This window comes from Protopterus annectens, chromosome 10.part0 (genome assembly GCF_019279795.1).
Source record: "Protopterus annectens isolate FY-2018-M chromosome 10.part0, PAN1.0, whole genome shotgun sequence".
Taxonomy (NCBI): Eukaryota; Metazoa; Chordata; order Ceratodontiformes; family Protopteridae; genus Protopterus; species Protopterus annectens.
In genome coordinates, this window is record NC_056744.1 from 285,243,412 (window position 1) to 285,264,763 (window position 21,352).

Sequence of the window (21,352 nt, forward strand, 5' to 3'; positions counted from 1 at the left end):
ACTGTCGATTCATGACCGCAGTATTTTGATGTGTGGCCTCAACAAGGTCATGTATGTTGCCACATAAATCAGGAAGACTTGCATCCACCGCCCTGAGTATTTGGTGTTGATTCACTATGTGCCTGTGTGTCCATGACAGCCTGAAATGTGTGTCTGGTGACACCTGCTGTGGCACTTGTGACAGTTGCTTGACGAGCAGCACTCCTCCTGTGAGCACCTCTGTCCATCTGCCTGTGTGAGACCTCCCCTGCACTCTGGCATGGCCAGTGTCTACACTCACACCTGCCATAGTCACCACACTACTTGTTCCATGTCACCACCTGCCAGTTGTCCATCATCTGTGGCCACTGGTGACAGGGTATGTGTGGGCATTGTCACTGTGTGCGGGGATGGTGTGGAGAACAGTGGGTTGCCAACCAATGGCACAGATTAATTCCCTGACAACCCCACCTGCTCACTATTCCTATCATCATTGTCAGAGTCTGCATAGACACTAACATCAGTTCCCAAGTGGGAGGGACCCCGAACCCCATTGCCACCTGTGAGGGGAAGACAACATATGTACATTAATACCTGCACTTTAAGATTGGCTGGTACACACACGCACACATGCACACATGCATACACACACACACACACACACACACACACACACACACACACACACACACACACACACACACACACACACACACACACACTTACAGGTGAGGTGGCACATATCTGTTACACAGACCTCATATTACCCAAATGGTGACATGGATGACACACAGCCCTCAACATCATGCATTGCAGCCATTTTTACTCCATGTAACTAACAAGATAGAGCTTTGGGTGAGTAGTTTTTTTTCCTCAAAATACTTTTTATTAGATATATAAACAAGACATTAGGAGTTTTGTACAATTAAATAGGTTTGAATAAACATATTGCAACTCTGAATAACATTCAGGAACAAATAAAATTATAATAATGAAAACAATAACATTATACAATATATACACTATATACAAGTTAGGCAACCTGAGAAATAATGAAAAAAAAATCCAAAGTAAAATAGAGAATATTATGCATTTATATTTTCAATTAAGGGAATAATATGAGAAAATGAAAAAAGAAAAGAAAAAGAGAGAAGGAAAAAAAAATACCAGCACAAAACAGTAGAAGAATTAAAGGCATTAACTACTGATAACGTTTAAAACTTTTTCTAATACTAATTTTTTTAATGCCATTTTTTTAGGACTTCTAACTATGTTCTTCTGAGCATCAATATATAAATAAGCCATTTTCTGAAAAGTATCCCAATTTAGTTTGGTACGATCAAGCCAATTTTGAGTTATATAAAGTTTTAACAAAGAGCAAATAAAAATGATAACATGAGTATCAAATTTTGAAAGATGAATTAATGGAATATGAAGAATGGCAAATTCCCAGGACAACGTAGACTTATGGTACCCCATTCTCTGTAGTCTAACTTTCAAAGAGGTCCATAATCTATGAGAAAAATGACAATACCATAGAATATGTAGGAGATCTGCTTGGGGCTGATAACAACATGAACATGATGTGGATTTATTTGAATTAAATTTATTTAATTTATAAGGGGTATAGTAAGCATCATTGTTAATCATTAATTGTGTGTATAATATTTTTTTAAAAGGGGTAAATTCCTTAGTATATCTGATAGCCAAGAGTTTTTGATTCTCAGTTATTTGGGAATTATGATTTAACCAGACGTTAGACAAAAGACAGTTGTGGTCCATCACTAAACTCTTTATCAACTTATAGGAATTTGATAACATTTTATCTGATGAAGATAATGTTCTAATGATCGTGTTAAGATTATTTATTTGATGTTCTATAGGTTCTATAAATAGAAACTTATTTTTAATTACTTCTCTTAATTGACGTAGAATTGGCGAATAATTCCAATTAGCTTTCAAAATCTTACGCCAATCAGTTAGGGACAAGTCATTATGTTTCAAGATATCCCCAACTTTTAAACTTTTTATTAGAGGATAATTTGTTAAGTTAAAAGGAGTGTTATCTATCATTATATTTGGATTTAGATGAAGTGGTTGAAAAAAGTGAGAAATCTTATCTAGATTACATAGTTTAAGTAAAGTTTGAAAAGCTTTGATCTTTTGTTTAATGAAGATAGAAAGATTTTTGGTAGATATGATGTCCAAGGAGATAAAAGGAATAGCTTCTGGGTTTATATTTTTAGATATGATGTAATTATACCAAATTTTTATCCATAAAGAATGATTAGTATGAGTATTATTCTTGAAATTAGATATGGTGAAAAGTTTATTAGATGAAACAATCAAATAATAAAGATATAAGTTAGGTAGACCCAAATCACCTTTATCCTTAGAGATGGATAATCTAGAATAGGAAATTCTAACCGATTTGGGAGACCATAAAAATTTAGCCAACACTTTATTTACAGTCTCAAAGAAAGATTTAGGAATTATCTGATCAGAAGAAGAAAAATGGTAAAGAAATCTAGGTAAAATGTTCATTTTAATTATAGCAGCCTTTGATAAAAGTGAAAGATTTAGATGTTCCCATCTGGTTATATCAGATATGATTGAGTTCCAAACTTTATTTATGTTATTTTGAAAAGAAGATTTATTATTGTGTTCTATGTTGATACCTAGATATTTTATACTAAAAGTAAACTGAATTTGATGATCAGAAAACAAGAATGGTTTATGTACTATATGATTTAAAGGAAATATATAAGTTTTTGAGGAATTTATAAGATAGTTCGAAGCAGAAGAGAAATATTCAATAGAATTTGTTATTTTTTCTAAGGTCAGATAATGGAGTTTGAAAGTAAATTACTAGATCATCAGCAAAGGCTGAGAAATAAATTTTCGTGTTGAGAATTCTAGAGACATTATGAAAGGTGTTCTGAGTAATATACAACAATAAAGGTTCTAAATAAATATTAAAAAGAAAGAGAGACAGTGGACAGCCTTGCCTCGTTCCTCTGGTAATCTTTATAGAAGAAGAAAAGTGACCATTAATGTAGAGTCTGGTAAACATATCTTTGTACAATACTTTTAAAAAGTTTATAAAGAATAAAGGAATATTAAAACAAGACATAGTTTGAAAAAGAAAATTCCAACAGACTCTGTCAAAAGCATTTGATGCATCAATAATCAGAGCATACATTGGATTTGAATCTTTTTTTATAAGATGGATGATAGATTCTAAGGACAGTGTATTATCCCAAGCATGTCTATGGGACATAAAACCAGATTGGTCTTGAGAAATAATTGAGGGTAAAACCTGTTTCAATCTATTAGCCAAAATAGATGATAAAATCTTAATGTCTATGTTTATTAAAGAAATGGGTCTATAATTAGCTGGGTCTGATTTTTCTTTATTATTTTTCAAAATTAAGATAGTTTTAGATGTATTCCAATGAATGTCTGAAATATCCTTAGTTCTTATATGATTATATACTTTAAAAAGAAAAGGAAGAATTACCAATTTAAAAGATTTGAAAAATTCCGGTGTGAAACCATCTGGACCAGGAGATTTACCAGATTTAAGATTATCAATTGAATCCAAAATCTCCTGTAAATATATAGGAGCAGAAAGCAATCTTTGTTGATTATCATTTAACTTGGGAAAATTTAAAGAATTTAAGAAGGTTTTTATATAATTATCATTAACAGAATTAGAAGATTTTGAGTATAAGTCAGTATAAAGTAAAGTAAAGAGCTGAATAATTTCTTCATCTGTGTTATACAGTTTATTCTTGTGAAACAAAGATGTAATTTTTGGTCTGTCGAAATTAATTTGAATAAGTCTAGCTAATAATTTAGAAGGAACTTGGGCCCATTCTGAATATAATGCAAGTCATTTTTGCTCAGCTAAAGAAAGATTATTTTGATGAAGTAAAATTAAATCTTTCTGGCAATCAAGGGTTTGTTTTTCTATATTAGAGTCATGCTTCAATCTAAATTGATTTTCAAGAAATTGAATTCTAGATTTTAAGAACTCTTCTTTCTTAGAGTATTGTTTTTTGAGATAAGCAGCTTTACTGATAAACAATCCTCTTAATCTCGCTTTACATGCAGCCCATTGTATATCATAAGGGATATCCGATGACACTAGATCACCTTCCATTTTCTGTAAAATTTCAGAACATTGTTTACAAATTTCTTTATTTAATAGTAAATTATTGTTTAAAGACCATTTATTAGGATATATATTATTTTTAATATTGTAGCTCATATTTAGTTTTAATAAGATTCTTGAATGGTCTGAAAAAAATCTAGGTTCAATAATAAAATCCAAAATATATTTTGAGAAAGAATTGGAAATCAGAAAAAAATCCAATCTGGACCATGAACGATAACACTTAGAGTAATAGGTATAAATATCATTCTTATTTGAGATTTTAACAGAATGTAATGGATCAATTAAACTATGCTCCACCATTAAATCATTAAGAACCAGAGTAGCTTGATAGTTATAAGAAGCAGTGGAACTAGTACGATCAATTTCTGGATTTATCACTGCGTTCCAATCTCCACCTACTATGATATAGTGGTCTTTATATGAAGTGAGAATATTATAGATTTTTAAAATGAACAAATGCTGTTGACTACATGGGCCATATAGATTTAAAACTAAAAGAGGTTTATCAAGATTGTGAATAGAAGCGGTAAACAAACACCATCTACCCTCCGTATCAAATTTCTCATCAACAATGATCCCCATGAATTTTTGTTTAATGATTATAGCTACTCCTCTGGAATTAGATGAGTCCCCCGAAGCCACAATCCTCTTTTTCCATTTTTTATTTTTTTCCTTATCCCAATCAAGTCGAGGAATATGGGTCTCTTGAATAAAACAAATATTGGCCTGTGACTTAAAAATCAAATGGAACAATAATGATTTTTTTGCTTTGTTTTGGATTCCTCTAATATTCCAGGAATCCACTATTACATCATTTGACATATTTAAGGCAAACAATCAATATTGATGTCATAAAAAAAAACACAGAGTAAAGTCCTAACAACACATAAACCAATAACAAGAAGAAGAGAAAAAAAGAAACAAACTTATTCTGAACTGTGCTTGAATATACAATCAAATCAAAAAATATCCCTTGTAGAAGAAAAATAATATTAAATTTACATATTTCCTTCATCCTAACCCTAGTGCCTACCCACCAATCTCCTATTGATAAAGGAAGATCAGATATAAATAAAGTAGAAGTTGTAATTTTGGTTACTAATAGCATCAACATAGCATAATAAACTTTAAATGAAAGCCTAACAAAAAATAAAACCAGTACTATAAAACCGAACCTATATACAAGACTAACTAAATTCAAGATGTCCAACATACACAATCCCTACTCAAATACTTAAAATACAAGCTCCTATTATTAAGTAAAAATATATAACAATAAAATGAATTTTCCCTCAAATAATTCAAAAAAAAAAAAAAAAAAACAAATTATGATTAACAAAAAACAACTCCACATTTCGAGCATTATGATGAATCAAACATATATAAATTAACGTGTATGAAAAGTATAAGACAAATATATTTAACATTACTATATATATATATATTACCCTATGTGAAACTAATATTAACTGTTACATACATAAATGAATTTTAAATTATAAAAAGAAATAACTATAAATATGGTAAAGCAAGATAAACTAAACTTTATCAAATAACCACACAGTAAAATATAACAAAATTCTCAATAATGAGATAGAGAATGACTGTGACAATAATATCTAAATCACAGTATAAAGATATAGACATGGTCCAAAGACAGTAAGGTCTAACCCCCAGGAAACTCAAACTCTCCAATCAACCCCACATAAATAAATGTTAACTGCCAATATAGCTGTTGTACAACTACATCACTCAGTAGTTTACAATATATTGAGTAGATTTTGGCGCCATCTGGTGTTAAAAGATGAAAAAAGCTGCTGCACAGTTCCTTAACCTTCAGTACAATCATAGACCCGAAGATAAAGATTATAAGCACAATCATGTACATTTTATGATTAAAGAAATAATTCTTAAAGTGCTTTAGAATCAATAGCACTATTAGTTGTAAGGTTATAATACACATTTTGAGTTTAAAAGAGCAGTATACTAGCAGGAAATAAACTTCACAATTCCCCTTACACGCACTCATTAAATTACCTAAATAGAACAATTAAACCCGAATTGTAACTCAGAATTATCATACAAAATAAACATATACACATATAATATGCTTATAATACTAGGACATAACCCTATATAAGCTTTATTAACAATTTAACTGTATAATAATTTGTAAAAAGCAACTCGCGTTATAATAAGCCCATACTGCTTGTTACGAGTTGCGTGAACTCTATGAAAAAAAACAGTGTATCTAACCAGATACCTTAATAGTATGTTTTAACTGAAAATAAGATAAAAAAACACATCAAATATCAAATGTACTTTTTTAAAATAGATGAAACTAACCTATTCTGTAGATATAAAGGCGAATTCCGCCTTTCCATTCAAAAACGCAGATCCACATTAAAGCGAGAAAATAATGTGTAGTTCGCTGGTGGTTAAATGGAAATATACCCTGTTAGGTGCTGAAAACAACCATCGCTTAATCCCAGCAACAAGATAAAATGAAAGAAAGTATATCATTTAAATCCTAAAGGTGTACGAGTGCTGTAGACAAGCGCCAACATGAATGCGAATCCAACGAACATCCTCAGTGAATGATGACGTCACCAGCAGTCTCCGAAAGTCCATAAGAGGTGCGTGACCAAGTAAGAGAAGCAGCTGATGATAAAAGCAGAAGATTTTCACCCTGGTCAGTCTCGAGGAGCGTAGATTCTCCCTCCAAAATGCAGACAACTGACACAGGGCACTGAATTCTTGAAACCTAAGAAAAAATAACACACTACTTTGCAGTACAAAAGAAAAAAGTAACTACTAGGCTGTTAGAAATCAGAAACTGACACTATATTCCTGGGAAGCGATTACTATCACAATAAAGTCAATATTTTCCTATAAAGAAGAAAAAAATATATATATTTAACACATCTATTATTATAAAATAAAATTAGGTAATAATAGATAAATACATCCTAAAGAAATAAAACATTGACAGAAAAGCATCACATTTGAAACCAACTAAAAAGGTGGCATATTAGGACACAGAATCAGGAAGCTTTTTAAAAGTTTTAAAAAATATATCTTTTGCTTCCTTTGGATCAGAGCACATAAACCTTTTGTCATTTACTGTAAAAGATAAGGTATTTGGATAAGACATACGAAATCTTATCCCTCTTTTTATCAAGTCAGCACAATAGGGAGAAAGTTTTTGTCTATTTAGTTTTATTTGAGAAGGAAGATCTTGAGAAAATGACAGCTTGTGAGACTTCCATATAAACTGCTTTTTACTTTTAGCTGCTTCCAGGATCTGAAAAGTGTCTTGGAAGTTTAATAACTTAGTATATATAATCCTTGGTGAAGAAGAATCCTGACTTGCACATAATGCTCTATGTTCTCTCTCTACAATTATAGATTTTGAGGATGTTTCACAGTTTAACAGTGTTTCAAAGATGCTCTTAGTCACAGATAGCAAATTTTTATTATCATAAGATTCTGGCAAACCACGAATAATGATGTTATTTCTAGGACTCCTGGCTTCTAAGTCCAGCAATTTAGCTTGTATTTCAGAAATAATCTTATCTTTAGACTTTAGGTCACTTTCCAATGAATCAATTTTTATTTCTAAGGCTGAATTTCTATTTTCAATCATATCCATTCTGTTATTTATTTGCTTTAAAGTTTTACTAAAGTCAGCAAATTGTTCTGAGAAATTTTGGATAGCACTTTGGATAGGCTTTAATGCTACTTTTAGTTCGTCTAAATGAAAATTTGAATCATTTAAGTCTTTATTACTTACTTTGGAAGTTTCAGAAGATTGTTTAGATGTTCTTAATCTTTTTGAACTGGAATCTTTTTCAGGAGAGAGCATTGAAGAAAATTTGGCCTTCGTAGGCTGAGTCTCCATGGAGTCAGATTTAGTAGCCATGCCCAGAGATGAAGTGCAAATGACAGGATATCAGGTTCCAGGAAGATTCTGAAGCAGCAGATGACCAAATCAGATGAGACAACAAAACTGTTCTGAGGTAAAATATATCCCAGGATAAGATTTCCAAAGAAAAAAATAATCCAAATGCGTAGAAAAAGATTTATAAAATCTTTTTGTAAAAAAAACTGAGGAAAAAGATTGCTACAAAGTTGTAAAAAAAAAACAAATATTACATAACTGTGAGGAGCTCAAAGAATAGGGACTAGTCTAGTCGGCAGCCATCTTGGAATCCCAGCTTTGGGTGAGTAGTGTTAGTAGGTGATGACCCTTCCCCAGCACAGACTGCACTCATGTACACATCATTGCTGTTCACCTATATAGCACAGTGGCAACTACTACTGAACATACCTCACAACTGTACAGATCCTTGCAGACTGTGTAGATGTCTGGCTGATATGTTTGCTCTCTTTCTCATAGGTTCATAGGTTCATAGGTAGGTACTAGGCTATCAGCCCAAGGGCCTATGCAAGCCTAGCCAACAAGGTTCCCTGGCTTACGCCACCCAAGAAAGTTATTTTCCTGTGCCACTATCGAGCAGAGACACAGAAGTGATCCCTGGGGTGTATTTCCTATTTCCCATCCACTCATCAAGATTTTTCTTGAAGAGTGCTAATGAAGAACTTTGCTTGACATAGATGGGTAGCCTGTTCCAGAGTATGGGAAGTCTCTGGGATAGGAATCTATCCCTCCAGCATGTCCTGTTTATTGTGGTGACAAGGTTTAGGTCCCTAGAGCATGTAACTCGGAGGGATTGGGATTTCTTTAGGTGTAGCATGTCCAACAGCTCTGGGTTTGACATAGCTTTATATGTTAGGCAGAGATCACCTCTGAGTAGGCGATATGCTATGGAGTAAAGCTGGAGTTTTTTGAGGCAGTCAGTGTAGGGCATTTGTTTGCGTCCAGTAATCTTCTTTGTGAGGTACTTCTGTGGCTTTTCCAGCTGCTGCAGATGTCTTGTGAGGTACATTCCAAAAGGTGCGTTGTACTCTATAGTGGGTCTAATGAGTGTCGAGTAGAGGGGAACGATGACCTCTTTTTTCCTGGATGAGAACCCTTTTATCATGAGGTGTGCCACGTAGAAGGACTTCCTGACTACTGTGGCGATGTGACTATCAAAGGAGAGACTACTGTGCACCTGGGTCCCAAGGTCTCTTATCACGCATTTGGTGTTAAGTAGATTGCTGTCTATGAGGTAGTTCATGGGTACAGAGTTTTTACCAGAGGGGATGACACTGCACTTTTTGGCATTGAGCTTGAGGCCATGGCTCTGACACCAGGCATCTGTCTCAGAGAGGCCCTTCTGTAGGATGTTCACATCATTTGGGGACTTGACTATGGCTCCTAGTTTGCAGTCATCTGCAAACTTAGTTAGCCAGAGGGCCTTCTGTGTTAGCCTGTACTTCAGAGAAGTAGATACCAAACAGGAGCGGTCCCAGGATTGAACCCTGTGGTACTCCACTTGTCACTGGTTTGAGGTCAGATTTGGAGTCTGCAACTTTTACACTGTGGGTTCTGTCAGTGAGCCAGTTGGCAACCTGTCTTATGACGTAGGGATTTATGCCTAGTTTATTGAGTTTAGCTATAATTCCAGAATGGGGGATGGTGTCAAAAGCCTTGGCGAGGTCAAGATAGGCTGTGTGAACCACCTTACCCTCATCTACGGCTTTGGTGATTGCCTCAAAGAAGTTGATCAGGTTCAGGAGGCATGATCTGCCCTTCACAAACCTGAACTGGGTGGGATCCAGAGTTTGGAGGTTACCAATGTCTTTGTTTATGAGTTCCATGATGATACATTCATGGCTTTGCAAACCAGGCTTGTCAGGCTAATAGGTCTATAGTTCCCAGGATCAGTGGTGGCTCTCCTTTTGTGGAGTGGGATAACTGTTGCTGTGCACCATTCAGTGGGCACAAAGCCTGATGCGTGGCTATTATTGAACATGGTGCTTAAGTGGGGAGCCAGTTCATTCTGAAGTTCATGTAAAATGCAGCCTGGGATGTTGTCCGGTCCCATGGATGCTGTGTTTTTGGCTTTAGGGAGTGCAGCTTTCACCTGCGTAGCTGTGATTACAGGGACTCTGCATTCTTCCTGTATAGATATGGGCCCTTTAGGGGGTGAGGGGGGGGGTAAAGTTAGCACTGAACCTATCTGCCAGGATGTTGGCAATATCAGCTGGTTCTGTAATTTTTGTGCCTTTGTGCTGTAACTCAGAGCAGATCTGGGTGTTACCATTGAGATTCTTGACATAACTATAGAATGCTTTGTGGTTGTCCTTGGAATTAGTGGTGATTTTATTTTCATAGCTAGCTATGGAGGATCTTATAAGGGATCTCAGCTTCCTACTGAGGCTGACCAGGGAGCTCCTCCACTCATGGGATTTTACTCTCTTTTGCAACAGTTTCTTCCTTCTGTTGTACAGTTTGTTTATGGCAGAGGACCACCAGTTTGGCTTCCTTTTTTGGAGGATAGCGTCTTGGTTCTGTTTGGGTTAGCACGATCCTTGCACTCATGCAAGTGCTTATAGAGTGCATTTGTGTAGGATTCAGCAGTTGTAACTGTACTGTCCATCTGCATGGGTGTCATGAAGTTCACTACTTCTGTCTTAAGAAGCATGAAGTTGGCTTTGGAGAAATTTTTACTGTGGTTTCCTTAATGGGGGGTGGGATATGGATATCAAGGGTGATTAGCTTATGGTCGGATCGGACCAATGAGGAGTTGACTTCAGGTGTGGAACACCGGTCACTCATGTTGGTAATGACTAGGTCTAGGATATTGTTGCCCCTGGTGGGGGTGTGGATAAGTTGATCTAGGGCATTGGAGTTTATGAATTCCAGAAAGCGTTGCGATAAGGAGTTGGTACATGAGCAGTTTTCCCAGTTAATGGTGGGGTCACCCATTATTAGGGTGTTTGGTTGAACCCTATTATTTTCCAGTACATCAAGAAAAGAGGAGTGGGAATCCTGGGGCATGGTGGAGGATCTGTAGCAAGCTACAATTTGGATTGCAGTTTTGCCAAGAGTTAGTTACACTTGGATAACCTCGGATGCATTATGCTGAGCAACTAGCCTGGAGGTGTGGATATCCTTAATGAATATGGACACACCCCCACCTTTGGTGTTTCAGTCCAGGTTACATGGCCGAAAAGTGTGGTATGAGTTATAGCCTGGTAGTGCAGGGGTGCTCTCTGGAGCCTTGAACCAGGTCTCAGTCACTGCACAGATATCGATGTTCTCCATTTTAAGGAGTGCCTCGAGTGAGTGCATTTTGAAATTTAGACTTCTAGCATTGAGTAGCATTACCCTCAGTTTTTGCTTGCCTGTTCCTGTTATGGTGGTGAATTTGTTACTTGAACCCTGCCTAAAAAAGGCACTATAGGGGCAGCAAGAGCCTTAGCCAGTATCCGGAATCCCAGGGGCGACAGGTGCAGGCCATCTGTGGCAAAGAATCGTGGTCTGTCGACCATGTCATCCCAAGCAGACAGATGCTGGATCCCCTTAGAATGACACTAGAAGCTTAGCCAATTGTTGAAGTCAATCATTTTGTCCTTGTACTGTGGTATCATTATGGGCGATGGCAGAATGCTACTCAGGGCTAGGGTCATACCTGACTGGGCTACAAGATCACAGAGCTCTTCCATGTCTCTTTTCATGTAGTCCAGGGAGATACGTCTCAGGTCATTCACACCACCATGCACAATGACAGAGTCATATTTGTACTTGTTGTGGAGTGACCTCAGTGTGTGGGTTATGTGGCAGATCCCGGCACCCGACAGGCAGCTGACAGTAACCTTCTCCTTGTTTAGCCTGGTGAGTGGGACATCAGTGTGCCTGACTATAGAGTCACCTATGACTAGTGTGTTAGGTATGTTGTTTTGCCTTATTGGCTGTGTTTGAGTGGCACACTGAGTCTGTGGGCTATGTGTCATTTGGGTTGTGTTGGGGAATGGAAGTTGCTTGTGTTTCTGCTTTGGAGGTCTCTGTTGCTTAGGCAGATTATTATAGAGAGCCTCTGCGAATGTTTTTGAGTTTCTATGTGTGGATTTTGGTGGTGTAGATGTAGTGAGACTATGTGATGAGTGTGGTGTGGTGCAAATGTTTACCTTCTCCTCATGACTGTCAGGTTCAGTCTGTGTTCCATGGTGTATGCAATGGTGTGGCACCCTGTGTTTGTCTGATACATAACTGGGATGATCTGAGGAGTGACGTCACTAATTAATGACATACATTTGAGTTTCAGATCTCCAAACCAGCAGTAAATGTATGGTCACACAAATCCTGTTACACCACCAACCTTCTAAGCTTACAGTGAATATGATGTGTACACACCCCTGTTAACATGCCATGTCCTTGTAATATATAAAATGAGAGAGCAATAATGGATTCAAACATATTACCCACCTTTTGTGTGACATATGACCTGTGTATGACCTGTGCAATCCAATCGATAAACAAATGTGTTATGTGTAAAATATAATTAATGAAATATGTACAATATGGTGGTTGCATAAGTGTGCACAACCTTAAAATGATACTTTGCTGAAGCACCTTGTAAGTGACTTACAGCATTCACTCTTCTTGGGAAGGTGTCTATCAGCATGGCACATCTTGACTTGGCATTATTTGACCACTCTTCCTTGCAAAGGTCCCCCAACTCTGTCAGATTGTAAGGGCAGTTGGTAGAGAAAACCACTTTATAAAGCAAAGCTTTCGGGTAGAACCCTTCTTCAATACTAAAGGCAGCTCATGTGCACAGCCCTCGTCAGGTCACACTGGGGGGTGTCTATCTGATTTAGGCCTAGGTTCTGGCTGGGCCAATCCATAACCATGAGTGTGTTCAGGTAGAGCCATTCTTAGGTATCTTTGGATGTATGCTTTGGGTCTTTGTCATGTTGAAGGCTGACACCCCTCCCCATCCTCAGCATTCTTGCAGACACCTGATGGATTTGGGCCAGATGTAAGTGTTATTTGGAACTGTTCAGAATTCCCACCTCCGTGACTACAGGCCCAGTTCCAGATTTGGAACATCCCCACAGCAGGCCAATGCCACTAGTGTGATTCACCATGGGGATGGTGGTCTTCAGGTGAATAGAGGTGTTGCCTTTGAACCACACATACCTTTTAGTATTGTGGCTGTGAGGTCGATCCATAGTCTCATTACACCATAACACATGCCTTTGGGAGACTTAATGTGCTGTATTGCAAATTGTATCCACCCCTGGATGTTGTTTGGTGTTGGGAAATGTTCCCATCCTCTGTCCCTACACCATAGGCCAGACCTATGCAGAATACAGGCGATTGTTCTCACATGTAGTGCACAACACCAGTACTTGCAAGAGATTCCTGAAACTCCCAAATTGCTGCTGTATGTCTCCTGGCAGCCTCCCTGACCAGGTTTTGACATGTCTTTCCATCAGTTTTGGAGGGATGTTTTAACAGCACTGTAGTCCCATATTCAATCCACCTTTTGATGACTGTCTTCACTGTGTTCCGTGGTGTATGCAATGGTGTGGCAAAGTTGTTGTACACTACTCCTGACTGATATCTTTCAAATATGAGATCCCTTTGCTGCTTTGTAAGGTGTCTGCAAACCATGGCTGTTGCTGTTGCAGGCAACTAAGCAAATGTCATGAATATCCTACTTGGACAGCAGACTGTTATTTGGTGTTACTCAGAGTGCCTTTATTTGAAGGCTGGTGTGTACCCAAGCAGACTGAATGTTGTCAGTAAATCACAAGCTGCTGAAATAAAATATTATTTGAAGGGTGTGCACATGCATGCATCCAGCTTATTGTAAGGTTTGTATACTCCATATTTGGTGTCCAATGGATTGGTTGGTTTTACAATTGAATTGTTCATGTTATAGGTCACATTAAATTTTGGAAAAGGTGTGGACTGACATATTGTGGTCCCTATTTGTATATATCACAAACACCTGGGATCTCAACTGGAGTGTGCACACTGTTTATATCCACTGTATAAGTGTAATGTTTCACACATGTCCCTATCTTAGGCCGTTTGTCCCCCCCATTTTGTTGGTCTCTGTCCAGAATTCATGCACTGACAGGCTGTGAGGAATGCTACAGGAATGTTACATTATCTTCAGATAGGCTCCTGTGGTGACCACTGTGATGCAATGCAGTTAACCCCACCACAAGTGAATATGCACATAAAGCAATATGGCTATGAGTGACAGTTGTGTGCATGGAAAATTGCATGCCCTTCACATGCCTGGGGTATTGGCAAACCACAACAGAACAATTTCATACTCACCAGCTTCAGGCTGCTGTCCCACATGCAGACCAGAGGGACATCGGTAGTTGTGGGAGAGAGGTATTGTCAGCAGACTCACATGTGGCATTGGTACAGGATGGATACAGCATGTCTGCACATTTCCAGTACAACCCCCAATACTACACAATTTGATGTCCTTCTCCATAGATGTGCACTTCTGTGCATTATAAAACCCCATCCACAATTGCAATCTGACCTGACACATGCATGCAGTTACTCTACAGATACAAGTATGTCTGCTACACTAGTCTAGTAATCTCCACTGGGGCCTTACCTGCATGTTCCTCATCCATTGTCTGGGTGCCACCCACCTCCAGCATGTGGGGGTCTGTACCCTGATGTTGTACTGTGATGAGTGCCCCAAGTTGGTGAGTAGCTCCTCAGTGGGTGTCAGTGGGGCCTGCATGGCTGGGGCACCACCTGTGGTTGTGTGGTCCCTGGCCACAGCAGCATCCCTTTGCTGGGCATGGCATATGAGGTCGGTTGCACAATGCTGGACCTGCTCTTATGTACATGCATGCAGGCTGACATCGTTTACTCTGTGGACAAGGTCATCCCACAGTGTGGTCCTCTCCTGCAGATGTTGCTGGCTCCATCCACACATTATGGCATGGTTCTGTAGTATGGCTTCTATGATTATATTTGTCTCAGCCGCTGAGAAAGTTGCCCTTCAAAGATGCAACATTGTACCTGGAAGACATAAACAGGGAAATACATCACAGGACCTCATACATTTGGCAACAGTATGTACAGAGCCTTCACATCTATATGGAATACCAATAGCCACCACGCACAACCACACCATACCCATGTAATCTATCAGCACAGTATCATCTTGCATTGCACTCCTGGTCCTGATGTATCATATTCCTACCAGTGAGGGCCAGTTAATTGCATAATCCTCTATTCCTCATTCATGTCTGTGTAGAGGGATGACACTGGACATCTTCCATGTGGATAGGGTGTGGATGTTGCTGAGGCTTGGTGTGACTACAGTGTGTAATGGAGCTGGGAGCACATGCCTGAGTTCATGTAGGATGCAGACAGGGATGTTATCAGATCCCATGGATACTTACGTTTCTTGCCTTTCAATAGGCAATATGTACCTGCTCACTGGTGATGAGGGGAGGGGTGCGGGTGCTGTGCATATCTACCTATAGTGATGCTGAAGCAGGGGGGGTGATGTTTGCCCTATACCTATCTGCAGCAGGTTGGCTATAGCTATGTTGTGTGTATGTGGTCTGATTGACCACCATTACAGGGTGGGTTGGTTTGGTGCCTCTGAGATTGCAGACATATGTAAAGATGGCCTTGTTGGACGTGTCCAATTTGTACTCATAGTTAGTCTTAGAGTAATCCACCTGTAACCTTATATACTTGTTCAGACAAAGGCTGACGTGATGCCAAGTTGGTGCCTGCTCCTACTTTGCCCTGTACAGCCAATATAGGGGCTATGTTTGTGGTTTGTGTATTGCTGCTGTCCAGCAAAGGGGATTACTCTACTTTGGTGGAGGCAGGTTTTACAAGTAAGGTATCGCTGTGCCCATACAGCTATGTAGGTATACATATAGCTGTTTGTAGAAGACATAGACACAAAATCATAACACAGTTGGACACCTCTCCAATTTGAAACTGATAATCATGCTTATTGTAGTACCCAAGGCTGTGTCAGTGCAATGCAACAACCAGTAGCTGTGGAAGTGTCACTGTGTTGGATGCACGGTAACTCTGATTACACACGTGTACAACATGTACAACTTATTTAAATTACATTTTGTATCCCATGTCTGTTGTTATGAGGCAGCCAGAGTCACCTACCCATACATGTGCACAGGTGATACCTGATATACATTTCTATTCTATGTGAATATGACACACTTTTTTCACACTCTTGCTGGCCAGTCATCCCTCTCAACCCATTAGTGCAGGACATCTGTAGGATGCCATACATACATTGGGGGCAATGGGACACAATTAGTGACACTGTCTTAATATTGCTGTAACACACTTGAGTTATTCGATAGCACAGTAGCCTTTGCATTGACAGACATACCCTGAAGGATGTTCAACACTCATATGGCAGGAACAGAGTAGAAAGGCTAGGAGTGGGGTAGTGAGAGTAAGAACGTTTAATGTTGGCAGTATGACTAGTATAGGAACAGAGCTAGCTGTTATGATGGCCAGAGGAAGGTTGATATGTTGTGTGTGTGCAAGAGACCAGATGGAAGTGGAGTATGACTAAGTGTAGCGGAGGCAGGTCACAATTGTGCTATCATCATGTGGATGGGAGGGGAAAGGGCGTAGAGGTTATCCTGAAGGAACAGTATGCCAAGAGTGTTTTAGGAGGATGAAATGAGTGTCTGATAGAGTGAAGTTTATGAAGATAGAAATTGACGGTGTAATGATGAATGTTGTTGGTGCATATGCTACGCAAGTTGGTTGTGCGATGGATGAGAAAGAGAAATGTAAAGTCAGTTGGAAGTCATGGTGATGACTGTACCCAAGGGTGAGATAATGGTGATTACAGCAGATTTCAGTGGGCATACTGGTGAAGGGAACAGAGGGGACGAGGAAGTGATTGTTATGTGTGGTATTAAGCAAAGGAATGCAGACGGTGAGATGGTAGTGGATTTTGCAAAAAGGATGGACATGGCTGTGGTGAATGGTGAAATACATGAGTGGAGGATGCACACAGGTGGAATATATACAATGTAGTAGGGACATTCTGAAGGAGATTGGAGACTGTAAAGTGGTAATAGGGGAAAATGTAGTTGGGCAGCATAGATTGTTGGTCTGTAAGATGACATTGGTGATCAAGAAAAGGAGGAGTGTGAGGGCAACACCAAGGATCAAATGGTGGGAACTGGAAAAGGGTGATTGTGAGGTGGAGTTACGGGAAGAGTTAAAACAGGCACTGTGTGGCAGTGAAGATTTATCAAATATCTGGATAAGTACAGCAAAGCTAGTAAGGTAGGCAGCTAGAAAAATTGTGTGACATGTGGATGAAGGAAGGAGTACAGGGAGACCTGGTGATGGACTGAGGAAATACAGGACAGTATACAGAGAAAGAGCTTGGCTAAGAAGGAGTGGGATTGTCAGAGAGATGAGGAAAGTAGACAGGAGTATAAGGAGATGAGGTGCATGGCAAAGACAGGGGTGGCAAAGGCTAAGCATGAGGCATATGAAGAGTTGTATGACAGAGTGGACACTAATGGAGGATGAAAGGACTTGTACTGATTGGCTAGAAAGTGGGACTAAGCTAGGAAAGATGTGCAGCAGATAAGGGTGATAAAGGATAATGAGGGAAATGTACTAACAAGCGAGGAGAGTGTGTGAGCAGATGGACAGAGTACTTTGAGAAGTTGATGAATGAAGGGAATGAGAGAGAGGGAAGGTTGCATGATGTGGGTATGGTGAATCAGGAAATGCAACAGCTTACCAAGGAGGAAGTAAGGATAGCTATGAAGAGGATGAATACTGGAAAGCGTGTTGGTCCACATGACATACTTGTGGAAGCATGGATGTGTTTAGGGTAAATGACAGTGGTGTTTTTAAACACATTGTTTAATGATATCTTGGAAAGTAAGAGGTTGCATGAAGAGTAGAGAGAAAGTGTTTGTGTACCATTTTAAGAATAAGATTGAAGTGCAGAGCTATAGTAACTACAAAGGAATAACATTGATCAGTCACAGCATGACATTACGGGAAAGAGTAGTGGAAGGTAGGTTAAGCAGGGAGGTGATGAGTAGTGGTCAGCAGTATGTTTTCATGCCAGGAAAGAGCACTACAGATGTGATGTTTGCTCTGAGAGTGTTGATGGAGAAGTACAGAGAAGATCAGGAGTTGCTTTGCGTCTTTTGGGACTTAGAGAATGTATATGACAGGGTACCTAGAGAGGAGTTGTGGTATTGTATGAGGAAGTTATGAGTGACAGAGATATATGTATGAGTGGTACAGGATATGTACAAGGGTGGTGTGACAGTGGTGAGGTCTGTGGTGCGAGTGATGAATGCATTTAAGTGGAGGTGGGATGACATCAAGGATCAGCTGTTAGCCCTTTCTTACTTGCAATGGTGATGGTCAGATTGTCAGACAGGATCAGACAGGAGTCCACGTTGACTACAATGTTTGCAGATGACATTGTGATCTGTATTGAGAGTAGGGAACAGATTTATGAGACCCTGGAGAGGTGGATATATGCTCTAGAGATGAGAGGAATGAAGGTCAGCAGTGTGTGGATGAGAGGGAGGATAGCAGAATGTTGTGGATGAAGGGAGCAGAGTCGGCAAAGGTGGATGAGTTTAACTGATTGGGATCAACATTTTAGAGTGATGATGATTGTGGAGGACAGCTGAAGAATAGAGTACAGGCAGGATGGAGAGGGTTGAGAAGAGAGTCAGGAGTGAGTTGTGACAGATGAGTACCAGTAAAAGTGAAGGGGAAGGTCTACAAGAGGGTAGTAAGACCAGCTATATTATATGGGTTGGAGACAGTGGCATTGACAAAAAGTCAGGAGTCAGATCTGGATGTGGCAGAGTTACAGATGTTAGGATTTGCACTGGGTGTGACGAGGGTGGGCAGGATTAGCAATGTATATATGAGAGGGTCAGTCCATGTTGGACGGTTTTGAGACAAAGCCAGAGAGGCAAGATTACATTGGTTTGGACATGTGCTGAGGAGAGATGCTGAGTATATTGGGAAAAGGATGGTAAGGATGAAGCTGCCAGATAAGAGGAAGAGAGGAAGGCCTCAGATAAGGTTTCTGGATGTGGTGAGAGAGGACATGCAGGTGGTTGGTGTGATAGAGCAAGATGCAGAGGACAGGCAGAAATGGCAACAGATGATCCACTGTGGCGACCCCTAATGAGAACAGCCAAAAGAAAAAGATGGGGATGTCATAATGTCAGTCTTCACAGATTTGCCAATGATTAACCAGACATAACACAACTCTATGAGTAAATGACTACAAATATGAGGCGCGCATATGGTCAGTGTGCATAACACTGGACAGTTTAATGGTATGAGCTCAGTATATATATATATATATATATATATATATATATATATATATATATATATATAGGTCTCTCAAATTTCTGAGAGAAACAAGTATATCATAGTTGTATTCACAGGTAAGATATGGATATGTATGACATCCCACTAGCTGGCCTAGCATTGTCACAATCAGTATTGTTCAACACACACTGCAGTAGTAGTCATATGTGAACCATCCTTTCCAGGGGTGAATCAGGGGCCTGACCTATGATCTATGTCACTGCAGACAGACCCAGATGCTATGGCCATAGGTTCTGATCAGCAACATTTCAGTACAACAAGTCTTGTTGAAACATATATGTTAAACTTTCTATTTCTCATTCTTACATACCCCCTACTGCAGTCCATTACATGCTTACTTGTCTGTTTTTTTTTTTCTTTTCAAGTGTAGGTAGTTATATCCTGCTTGTTTTTTCTTTACATTGTTTCTCTTTCTCTCTCTCTCTCTCTCTCTCTCTCTGATGGCCTGTGCACCAATTGGTGTCCCCACTTGCTAATTGCATGCAGAAGAAATGTGTTGTTATTCATATAGCTAATGGCATGGCAACACACTCCTATAATTGAGTACTTTATGTGGGCATTGGCCCTTTTACTGGCCACTGAAGAGGACTTCATGGAGGTGTTTGAACAACAGCATCACAGAGGGTATTTGGAAATACCCCTTACAATCAAAATTGTGGAGACAGGCAAACAAAATGAAGGAGAATATTCCAGACATAGGGACAGAATGAAGGTATTGCTGGTACACATTTGGATTAATGCTAGTCTAACAGGGTTTGTTTCTATGTGATATTAACTCTGACAGAGTTATATGTTTGACATAACTCTTAACTGTAGGGCTATCCACAGAATGGCCAGAGTTTGGGTTCCTATGTTTGGTGTGCTCCTCAGACAGTTTTTGTCTTTGGAAAATCAGTAGCATACTCTGGTGATTGCAGTTGTAACTGCTAACATCCATTTGTGTTTCTGACCTCATATCCCTCAGGCAAGATATGTTACAACAAACCCTGTTACATCAGCAAATTTTTCAGTTTATAACAGCAATATTTCAAATATGCTCCTGTTTTGGGGCTTCTGTCCCACAATTATGTCAGGCTTTGTCCAGATTTCATGCAGTAAAAGGTTGATTGTTATGGTAGTGCCTACATTCCTGATATCATCTCAGTGATGTATCAGACTGCCAGACATGTCATGTGGAAGAGGCCTTATATATATGAGGGACAGCCTGGACATTCTGTGGCACTCTGTACAGTTGAGAGGTCTGTGTATTTGTGGCAACTGTTGACAGTCAGGATTGTATAGCAGTGTAGTGTGTCAATGTTATTTGACCTGTTTAGGGAGTGGGTGAATGTATGTGTTATGGCTCCTTTTCTATCTGCCTGTGCATGCTGCTCCTGTTTCTGGTGGTCTGTCGGCTGTATATGTTTGCAGGGGCAGACTGAGACATGTCTCGTACCACAGTCAGGCATCATACTATACTGTGAATTGGGCCAGTGTATGTAGGAGTAGTGTGTGAGTGGCAAACATGTTGAGATGTTTTTGTTCACGCAGTCCTTATACTGTACTGTTCCTTTGGCTTACCGGTATGTCATTGTGACTGTGGTGGAATTGGTTGTAGGTATCCACTTTCACACTACTGTCTGTTTTTCAGTGCTGTTACATCCCTGTAGTGCCTGATATATTTGCTAATACATGTATAATTCCCCATAGTGGATTATATTAGTGTTGTGTCAGTCTGACTGTAGTTTTGACAGTGCTTGGTAACATGCTTAGCAGCTAGGTTCCCTAATGTGATGTTATGTCCAGATATTTGAAGGATGAACTGATGCCTGGCCCCCATAAGTGTTGTGTATTTCTGACACATCAGT